Consider the following 12,145-nt stretch of genomic DNA (forward strand, 5'->3'; position numbering starts at 1 on the left):
ACATGCCACTGCAAGTTAAATATAAGGCGGAACAGAACAACAGTCTCGTCGAAGATTTTTTGCAGTGCACACAAAGCTATTGTACTGCAGGAAGGTCTTTTTAATCTTCTACCCGCATCGAGTGCCTTGTCAGCTTCGTGTATTGTTTCGTGATTTTCCATAAAATGTTTATTTTTTACATTAGTTCATCTACTTGAGATGCATGTTCGTCATAATGCATAAACGTGACCCGGATGACGCAACACCTCAAAATTAACTCAACTCTCAAAGGATTGTTTAACATTGTCTAATTATTTTTGTGGTACAGTGAAAATGTATTAAAATAGTATTTTTAGTACCATTATCCGGCTAAATAAACCTAGTTCCTAAAATCAAGCCAGCCGATATTGTCATTTGCAATATCGATATGGGAACTAGTTCTTGCTTGTTTGATATATAGAAACAATGAGTATTCGCTGTTGAAAATATAGAAAACAAGTTGATATCGAGTTTTCTATGGTGGGAATAATTTTTCACACGAACAAACGTTACAATAAGCGAAATCTTGTGATCGGGCTACCGTTGCAACAATGACATGGCATTTACACGCAAAAACATACACACAATACAAGAATAACGCAAAACTAACGGATTCGCGACTGTCTGCATTACATTCAGAGTAACAATAGTTTTATCACTTTAAAAAATATATGAATAATTGTTCATTGTCAAAAACACAAGGTCAGTACTATAATATTATACTTAATCACTGTAATACATTTTATAACTGCATAAAATGACATTGGGTACTATGTCTACTTCAGTCACACTAAAACAATTCTAAGTACAGGTGCTGACAAAATGTAGCTTAAAATACATAAATTAATTAATAGTGATGTTAAACCAAAATTTCTAATTCTATGGTATTCCAAGTTAATAAATATTCTTCAATTCGGTTTTAGTGTCAATTCTATTGAAATAGGGCGGATGTCGCAAATATCATAAGAGTTAAATAAACACTACTATAAAATTGGCGTAATTGATCAAACATCTGAAGCCAGTACACCTCTATTGCTAAATAGGCGTGTAACAGTTTCCTATGTGTGTTTTTTACCGAAACGTTTTATGTGATTATCTGCAACTTTATTGAGAAACAGATCGTATTAGAACCTGTTAGATTCTTCTATGAAGCTCAGACCTTATGTGAAACGCGGGATGATGACAGATATATCAGCTGACAACGAATTATTTCAAAATTAAACTTTTAATTTTCAAAACGTATTGTTGAAATAAAGGTGAAGTGAAGGCCGAGGAAGAGTTATATATAACGCATTTGAAAGCAGGCATATATCGGAACCTAAATGTTATCCATGCCGCACTAAGTACAAGTAGGTATTTATACTTCACATAATATATAACTCTTACGATCTAACTATTCAAATATCCTTACTAGCACCACTGAAATACCTATAAATAATATGTTATTCAGAAATTATATATACGAAGACAACTTTCACGTCACATTTTAAATTATATAATAAGTCAAACAACAACAACAAACTGCCTACATTTCGGAACGACCACCAATTGTAATGAAATGCAAAACGGTAAACAATATCGTAGCAGGAATACATTGTACACGATTGCTATACGTAAATATAAAATGAATTGCACATAACGTTATTTAACGTTGTAAAGTGTATAATTATGTAATTCAAAATTATGTATGAATGTGTACATAAGGAATACTTAGTAGCTACTACAATCATCGACCATGAGCATTGCGCTGCAGATAGATTAGTGATTTGCTTATGTAAGGATCATGCACGTAAAGAGCATTGTATTGTAGTCTCAACTTAGCTTACTTATACACAGTATACTTGGAGGTACTTTGTGCTGCTCCATGATTCTGAACAACTATTAGTATCCGGGTAACTCCTAAATCGCAAAAAAGAAATCATATAAAATTAAATAACCAAACTTGTGGAAAATAGGAAAAGTTGTTCAGTACCATGGACTGAGCATGTAGATAAAATAATGCCAATGTATAAGAAATCACCTTGTATACACACCTTCACTTCAAAGTACCTTATACTTTGTATGTACCGTAACTTAGTCGCATATATGTGTATCATTGATACACATGAATGATATGAAATGCCTCCGTAAAGCTGAAACACTAACTTTTTTAACGAACGAACACAAAAATAGTTTCATTCAATTCTGATTGATTGTGCCAGAATAATTTAGCCATACATAATTACTCAACCAACAGTCGAACGAAAAACCTTGCTTTTGAGTTTTGTGTTTGAAATTACAAGGCTTCATATTCACAGTAACTTTGCAATTTCAAAACATTGAAACCTTAAAAAGTACATGAAAGTTATATTATTTCTCTCTTTTTTGCATCTAGAGTTGCCAAGGTAGGGTATGTTACAAAACATCCTTACATATATAAAACAAAGACCCCTGCCAGTCAGATTCAAATGATATTTTTTTTTTGCTTTATTTGTTTGCAACGTAACAATCCGTCTGTCTGTACGCGATAAACTCAAAAACTACTGCACGAAATTTCATGCGGATTTCACCAATAGATACTGTGATTCCTAAAGATTATACACCTAAACCTTTAGGTGTATAATTTATTTGTTTACCCGAGCGAAACTGGGACAGGCCGCGAGTCGGTATATAAAACATACAAGATATATCAATATTGTTTCTCTTTTTTTAAGTACATAAGCAAACGAGATAACTATAGGGAGTTATTGTATTCAGAAATTTTACAACTATTTAGGTCTATAATTTTACTGAATGACGGAAGCTGCAAGTTTAACGCAGTTATTAAGTTTTGTAAAGCATTTGGATGAAACTGAATGAATGCAGCTCCGTAAAAAAAGATAGATTTTATGTTGAGTGTGATCAAATACTATAATATTTCTATATTCCGTGCCTATCTTAGATATTACATATCATTATTATAGTTTCCATCAAAAATATGGATTTACGCCCTCTATTTCCTCAATTTAATTCTAAAACTTTTTGGGACAGCACTGGTTCTACAACCGGTAGTATTTGTATTTGTCTACGCGCATGCGCTGTGACGACAAGCTCGCGCCTGCGCGATGTTTCTTTTCTTTAAAAACAAATGCTGTCATCCACCATTTTTTAGCTGTTGGTATTTTAAATGTATTGCTCGTGATTTACCAGTCCTAAATAAACAATTTTTGTCAAATACCGAGTATAATTATAATTGTCTGAGTATATATTTATAATATATACTCAGACAAGATCCTACAGTATTTAAACTTTGCATGACATTGCAGTAAGAGTCAGCTTCCAATGACGGAACACATCCATGGCACACGACACACTTTCACAGCATTTACTTGTTTGATCACGTTAATTCCGCTTTAACCAAATCATCTCCATATATTTTAAGAGCGAGGCTCTTATCTGTGGGGTTTACTCCATTGCTCTATCTCCTCTCCTCTCCATAATTAATTCTTGATAACACGACGCCCACTTTTTCTATTATATATCTGATGTAACTATATCTTGGTCTTCCTGGATTCATTATTATTTTTGCCTTTCCTTCTATGATATAAATAAAGAAGGCATCGTGCCATATCAAGTATCCTAACATTTCCCATATTCTCTTATTAAATATGTTGAAGTTTTTTTTTTCTCCTATTCTGTTTAGAACCTCTTCCATTTTTATTCTTTGTCCTGCTTTCTAATTTCCGTCAACACCAAATCTCGAACGCTTCCAACCGTTTCCTTTCTTCTTTCGTCAGAGTCCACGTCTCGCATCCGTATACATACAGTTATGATCCATACGAATATTTTGACCAGACCAAAAGGTTACAAAAGTTACATCAACATCGTGATTAAAAATATGGGTCATAATTTAGTGGACACATTTGTTGACTTGACCAGAAATTACGTGATAGCCACGCTGTGGTACGTGCTCACGGCCATTTTACAGCAGTTTTGTGTGACGACTGTCATCTTACGATCATTTAAGTAATTTACGTCATATTGTGCATCACAGAGCACATAAACATGATAATCTTGTTTTCGACACGGAACATACATCTCAGTGATAAAGACGTGATGATATAAATGAAAACAAAACAAAGAACATTTTGTCAGAAATGTCCTTTATGTAATAATTACTAATTATTATAATGTTGATACATTGTGCATAAATTCTGAGATTACTTTGTACTGCATTTGGTAATGATGTCTTTTTTCACACACTACTAAATGCAATTTTTTAAAATATTTATATAAATTTTGTTAATGGATTCAGTAATCGAAAATACACGTTTATTGCAATAAAAGTACAATATTGCAAAATTAGTTTACCCAGCACTTTCATTAAACAACAAAACATTTTCAGTAGTAAACATCGACGTGCAAATGGGTGGTTCGCAGAGCGTTTCGATCGCTGCGGCTGTGCGGTCATTACAATCCGTCAATTTTCTTGAAGAAGGAATCATTTCCAAAATCAATCATTCATAAAACTGACATTACTACAGTACAGAGTAATTGATGTACAGTCATATAGTAACACTCATTGTTGTCGTTGTTAAAATTTGAAACATTGTTATGACAGCGCGACCGCAGCGGTCGAAACGCTCTGCGAACCACCCAAATCCAGTTAGAAGCTCATTATTTCATGAATTTATAAGTGCATTTTCTACAACACTATTAACTATTTTTGTAATTGTAAATATATAAACATAAAAAAAAAATTTCAAGTTAACCTGTAATTTTGCCCGTTCTTGGTACACAACCAAAAAAGCACAGGTTAAACAAAGAAACTGGGTGATTGGTCGTGGACATTATGAGCAGTATGCAAATTATCAAACGAGGAACACAATGGACGTTATCAGGCGTGAGTCACCGTGTCTGCCACCTGGGAATTGCCTTGTGCTTACGAATTGTGTCAGCAACACTTTGTTATGATTTGATTTTCAGATTGTGGCTAATAGCGCCTTCGGCCGGCATTTAGATAGCAGTAAAAAGTCTTATTTCTACTGAATCCCATTTCAAACCACGCATATTCCATAACGAAACAACAAAATTTAAACAGTGATATAAAAAATCTCTAGAGTCGAGCATAAAAAGCATGATCAACATAAAAAGAGAGACTCTTTTCTCCTATTTTGTGAAGATATAACGATTGAATCAAGCAGGCGAAGCCGCGGGCAAAAGCTAGTTATAAATAAATTCAGCACATGGGCATTGCTAAATTGCTAAGCTGCCGATTATAGTTGAGACGCAAAGAAAATGATACGAAAGTCACTTTCCTTAGGAAGCTGAATTAAATTTATAAGTTTCTTTATGAAAGTGGAAGATTTCCTCTCCGTCGGATAAGCGCACAATAGGGTTACGTTGCGTGCTCCGTATTATTGCACTCATTATAGCTATACTCTGATTTTGTTCACACGTGCTTTGGAAGACGGCAGTAGACTTAATTAGAAGTAAATTTTTAAACCCAAGAAGAGATTTATTATATAAAAAAATAGTTAGATTGAAACTAGATTCGATTAAATTGAAATTGATTTAACCACAAATTACTCCACTTCTTAAGAGTTCATCACGACAATCGAAAAGTTGTGTTTTTTGATACGATGCAAATTGACAGTTACGAAACCGCGCTGTTGGGTAATTAGAATCGGTTTAATAGCTCAGGCAAAATGTCATCATTGCATAACTTAATTAATTGTAAATCGAAGGAAATTAGCTTTATTTGGCAGACCGCGAGTATTGTAGTAGGTCATGGTATTTATCGAATGACAAGGTAATCAATTTGAAATGATGATAACGACAGGGTTGAATGAAACAAATTATACTATGTTTTAAATGACGTATATTGAATGACGTTTACTGTGCCTAATCAGAACACATCGTTGATTCAGAAATTTAATTTGCACAAAATAAGACAGAATTTACTGTGGGAAACGGAGTTGCACTAAAATTCTTGCAATTCCATTTTTATTTCGTGTCCAAAAATTTGGAACGAAGCGATATTCACACGGTCAAATATAATCTTCTATTTTGTTTAGCCACCCACAGCGACCGACGCCCTTTTGGCTTTTATCTCTGTGGCTGCAAATAACAGCAAAGGTGACTCATGGTCACACAGACCCTAGGTTAGTTTTCTCTATGTTCTACTAAAATATGTATAGGTTAGACCACTCGAACGAGGTAATGTGTTGTAACTTCAATGTCATCTTATAATTCATAAATTATAAGATGATAATGAAGAAGAATTATCCAAATCAGTGCTTAGCTTTTTGTTCAGCGTAACACTGAGCTTTCTCACCAATTGCATGCATTGTTAGTGTGTATATGCAATAATGAACATTATTATTTTATTCAAAAAATTTATAAACCAATTAAAAAGTTATGGAGTATTTCATTTTAGAAATATATTTATCCATCCCCAAATCCGATTATAATAATTATATATCAGCTGGCCCGGATATGTAGAGCGAATCGAATATAAAATAATTATCGTAAATTAAGGAATTGCGCAACGTATTATACAAACAGAAAGTGTTACGATCAAAATCAGAGCAGAACAATATCGTTTAGTGCACTGTGAGATATCGATTACTTTTTGTGGCGAATTTAGTCCAATTCAAATACCTAAGACATTCTTCAAATTACTCTTTTACTCTCGTAGATTTAGTTACTGGGCCAGTATTTTAAATAAAAAAAGAATAACTGTTGCGATTTGTTCATTTGTATTGTCTTTCCTATGTCATTTTAAAGAAAATTACACCTTATTTCTTTTTCAACCACAGCATTTTTACTTTTACCAGCATACTAAGGAAATAGTGCAAATATTAATATTATATTATTAGCAATAACAATGTTTTCACCAATCCAATGTCCAATTCAATTCTTTATCTGTAATTAACTAATCTAAAAAACTACAATTAACAAAGTCCATAATTTTATCATTCTTGTTGAACGAAAATATGAAATAAATTATTGTAATAGAATTTTCCACTTTTGATTTACTTAATAATTTATCGTGATTCATTTTCCTCGTTAATTTTTTGTCCGAAATTAGAGACTTACCATGAAAATTAAGAGCATATTAGATTAGGAGCTAGACCTTGTAGGCAGTTTCCTTCCTCATACATCACATTGAAAAACGTACAGCGTCTGTTCATCTACCACTGCTCAATTACTAGCATAAAGCAATTTACAATTAATATGAATATGTCTATAGATACTTATAAACCTAAATGTGCAATTAGTCAGCGATAATAACAATCAGTTTTAAGAAAAATAATTTCGAGATCTTTTGTTCTGTGAATAGTCTTTCTCAGCTTTCTTCGAGTAAGTTGGCCTAAAAATGTGTTCTCGTGACTAATGATTGTTAAAACGGTAATGAAAATGTTTGTTACCGCATCATATTACAATTACACAGTACTCGCCCCCGTTTTGCTATGACTAATTAGTCCAAGTACGACAAATTGATTGCAATTCGACGACGGCGTGACGCATCACACTTTGTCTATGACGCATAATGCATCACTATAATTCATTAACTCTGCTCTACAAAGAAAAATGCGTGTAATTTAATGAAGACCAACAAGGCCCGGTGAAGGCGTCGTTGCTTTTGAAAAGAGACAAAATATTTGGTGCTGGTTTCTCTCTCTCTCATGTCGGAACAAAGGGTCCGCTTTCCTATTTTTTCGTTTCCACTTCGTGCGCTCATATCATCCTTGATGACATCAAACCAGCATTTCTTCGGTTTGCCCCTTCTCCTAGGTTTATGCAAGACCATATCTACCATTCTATCGTGGAAGTCTAATGCCTTCAAAGAAAATATATATATATTTGAAAATTCTAATGGCTTTTAAATTTAGTAATAATGCAGTTGTTAAACCAAACGAAGTACTCCATTATCCTTGACTCTGCTTTAGTTGACCTCAACCCGACCACAAATGGATTTTGTCAATCTCGTTGTGGTTTCGGAAAAGCTGAAGCATACTATGAATAATTATGCCACAGAAATGAACTGAATACCGATATATTTATTTATACTTAAAAAATCTAAGAAGCTTTGTTTATCCTGCACAGTTTACAGTCTTTTGTTTACGATATTTCTTGTCTCTACATCATGTCAGTAAAAATTGGTTCAAAAAGATGTTACATCCCCTTATTCTTCGGCCGAACTATCCGATCAGGAATAGTCAAACTTAAGACATAAGGTCACAAGCAACGAGATTTTTTAACTGGGGATTATATAAATGTAAACAAATGCAAAACCGTCTTATTCCATACGTTTTATCTAAATGGTAGGCTATTATAAAATCATAACGTTTGGCCGGGTTACCGCTTTTGGCGTCCGCGTCATCAAGTGTCCGTCTCCGTCCCAGGCAGACAGTCCACAGATGTAAATTAGCCTAGAAGAAACCGCGTACTTTGCGAACCCTAGTGGCGCACTTGCAAATTGCTCTTCATTTCAATTTCGATATCGCACCGGCAAAGAAATGAGCGTAAAAACACTACACTTGGCAGTAATCGATCGATACAAAATGAAAATACAAATAAAGTCGAGAAAAGACGTGATGATCCGAGCTCCGGTTCTATATTAATTTGTAAAGAATCTATATCTATCCTAACATAAATCTGTGAGCAAAATCGCTGCAATAGTGGAAGTTTCGAAGAATTGCATCGTGATTGTGGTGCTCATTATCTTGTTGACTAATTACCGTTTTAATTGAATACCGAGATGCAAGCAGTGTCAAAGGCGATTGCAATGAAGCATAACATTGAGGTTGTCATTGCTTGTTTAAAATTTTAAAAAATATCACTCAGTAGATAAAATTATTCGACTACTAGAATGAAAATTTATCGGTGGCGGGTGAAAGATATCGACGTTACATAGAAAACAACAATGTAAATAATTAACATGTTTGTAATTAGTAAGTGCAACGCATTTTACTCAAGAGTCGATGTAATAAAACTGATAACGAGTTATTATCGTACAACTGAGTAAGCATTTATGAATAAACATGATTACGATTAAAGTATTAATAGTTACACTGAAAGTATTTCCCGATTATTGTACGCTTGCGACATTCAGTATATATATAACATTGCTCTTATTGGATCCATAAATATACTAGGAAATAATTTAATTTTCTTATGGAAAATTAATATACTTAATTAATTCAATTTTCTATTAATCACCGACAGGTAAAACAATCATCATAATTTTATTTTCCGTTCCATTCCATATAGACGACTGTCATATTTATTTTTCTCGCTGAGTTTAATCGAAGTCTTTTTCAAATAAAAAACTTATTAAAGTCAGACTATTATTCGAATGGGAAGGAACTCGAAATAACTGTGCAAAATGATATAAAAACAACAACAATATCGGTCAATTGCTAAATGCGTTTCACCTGATGGTTTTATAATCACTTTTGAGGCTACAAATAAACGAGAAGACAGTACGAGTAAGTGAAAAAAAATCACGAGTTGTTACGAGAAGCAAACAATGCTAATTGCCTCCATATTGTGGAGGATGGCTTTCATAATCCCCGGCGATAAGCTATTGAGTAGGCGTCGTCGCTTCGACAAAGGCTGCAGTCAAGGTTTCTGCAAAACGTATCTTTACAACTTAACGACGAGTGAATGGGCTAGCACCTACTTTATCACCTTCGAGGAAGAGCTCATCATGTCTTTTCCCTTTGTATATGGCACTAGATAACATTGTATATTAATAAGTCTCTTTTTGTCACCCTCGCGAGATCCCGGTTGTAATCGTTGAAGGGATCAGTGTAAAAACTAACCTCTAATTTATAACCTGCCGGCTGCCTAACGTCAACCCTCTTTGAATCGACGGCGGTAACTCCAAACACAATACATGAAAGTAGTCTAAGTCCATCCGTAAAACAGTAATATTCATTTTTAATTTTGAAAAAATAGATTAATTACATTTTTTTATATTTCCATTAAGGAATACTTTCAAAAACGAAAAATCATAATAATGCACTACATATTTTACCGTTCCGAATTCACAAGAAAGTATTGTCTTGTGAATTATAAACTCAAAATTCGTTTTGAATTTGAGAGTCGCCATCGAACAGCCGTTTTTGACTGGATAAACGAAAAGCAAATATGGGGTTCACATTAATTTACTGAATAAGGAAGGAGACATAAAAGCAGAATACGGAGAAATAGCCTTATAAAGGTCATCTTTAGATATCACCGGATAGAGGAACAAATAAAATTATTGGCAGTGACCACGAAAACTAGAAAGTCGATTTCCTTAGGCCTACAATTTCTCTTTCATAAGGTCAACCAGATTTCATTTTTGAGCTTAGACAAAGCAAGAGGCAATTTTGGATTGGTTTTGCAATTAAAAATTGTGCAAAAATAAATTGTTAGCAATCAACAATCATTGAATAGTGATTGGCGTGATATATTCTCATACACACGGGTCATGTTATATTCACAATGTAAATCACAATCACGACAGAGTACATTCTGACCATGAAACTTTGTGTAGGAATACTAGTATTAAAAAGACGGTTCAAATACAATATAAATATATATTTAAAATTTTAACTATAGGGTAAAAAGCAAGATCCTTTTAATTACAATAATTGTGAATTTATTAATATCAAACAAAAACCTTCTTATCTTTCAAACATTATTTTATTCATGTTTTAACAAATTGACGCCATTTTAAAAATAACCATTGGTCCACGGCCACACTGATAGGCCTGCATCGTTTGGTTTCGCCACAATAAATAAACCACAGAAAGACTTCTACGAAACAACATTATTTATGACATGCCTTGGACCTTGTAGCAAAAATTTGGGCAAACCTAAAGCAATATTTCTTACGTATTATAATCACAAAAACTTCGTGACGTAGACGTTATAAGAAAAACCATTATCTAAATTAGATTTTATAAGACACGCATGACTCATGCATACATCATTGGTCAATGTATATTATGGACATCCAACGTGCATGAAACAACGTGCATAAAGCAACGTGCTCAGCTTAGTCTTAGTACCTTCACTATATGAGAGCATAATGGAAAACCAATTTCCAGAAAATGTTTCGATTCAGGATATTTACTTCGATGTCCAATAAAATCGAAAACATTTTAGATACAGTATCACGTCACTTTTGGTTTTGTCTAACATGTAAGGTGTAAACCTTACAACCTTACCTTAAAGCCAAAAGTTACAAACCTATAACCATACAGCGTGGTGGCTTTACGTGGGTAAAGCCACCACGCTGTATGGCACGTTTATTGCAGAAATAATTTAAATATTGATAGGTTGCTAGACTAACCCCTACAAAAATAATTTCCAATCATACCCTTGATTGATTTTTACAATTCGCGCGAGAGGATGAGCAACTGGCTCATTTTAATTTTCTTTCGTACTCAGACCAGTATGGAAGATAACTATTACACTTGTGTCGTACAAACAACAAAAATCGCTGTGTAGCTTGATACTCAAATGCTATCAGGATTAATATTTGGGTCACTCGGTTATAGATGCTGCGTACACTTTTTTATTATTAATAGACATTTCGATATGCGATTTATATAAAGCACCGCAACGGCCATTGCTTTATATGACGCCCACCTATTTCAGGCCCCGCTAAATATAATTCAGCCTAAAACACGAATGTGAAATAGAGGCCAAGTTCTCATTTCAACATTAAAAGCGGTGATAATAGAACAAGTTCAAGTTAAGCTCCGTATTAGAGACTTAATAATTAATAAGTAGGTTTAAATCGGATACAAACTTGGCAGAAAAAATCTTTAGGTTTTGGCGAAGAGCATAATACCTACAAATATTCTCCAAAATACCTACAAATATACTCCTTTGTGATTTGGATGGACGCACCTTCTTACCAATTCTAGAGCGTATATAAAACACACCTTCACATACACCTTCTTATAAAATCTACCTTTATGGTGAGATCAGAGCAGTCTGTCCATCAGTTAACATTAAGTAAGCCTTATAGTAGGTATAACAATTTAATCTGGAAATGAACATTTAACATTAAAGATGTAGTCCTCATTAAATAGATTAAAAATTTTACGAGGTATAAAACGCCCGACGAAGCCTTTATTATTTCATCGCTGTTTAAGCTCTT

The 12,145-nt window shown here is 33.7% G+C and overlaps 1 protein-coding gene across 1 annotated transcript in view; it reads right to left on the reverse strand.

Moving 5' to 3' along the window:
• The window catches only part of prage, a 58,695-nt gene that overhangs the window by 7,154 nt on the left and 39,396 nt on the right, over positions 1–12,145 (reverse strand). The gene's annotated exons all lie outside the window — the stretch shown is intronic.

This window comes from Plodia interpunctella, chromosome 13 (genome assembly GCF_027563975.2).
Source record: "Plodia interpunctella isolate USDA-ARS_2022_Savannah chromosome 13, ilPloInte3.2, whole genome shotgun sequence".
Lineage (NCBI taxonomy): Eukaryota > Metazoa > Arthropoda > Insecta > Lepidoptera > Pyralidae > Plodia > Plodia interpunctella.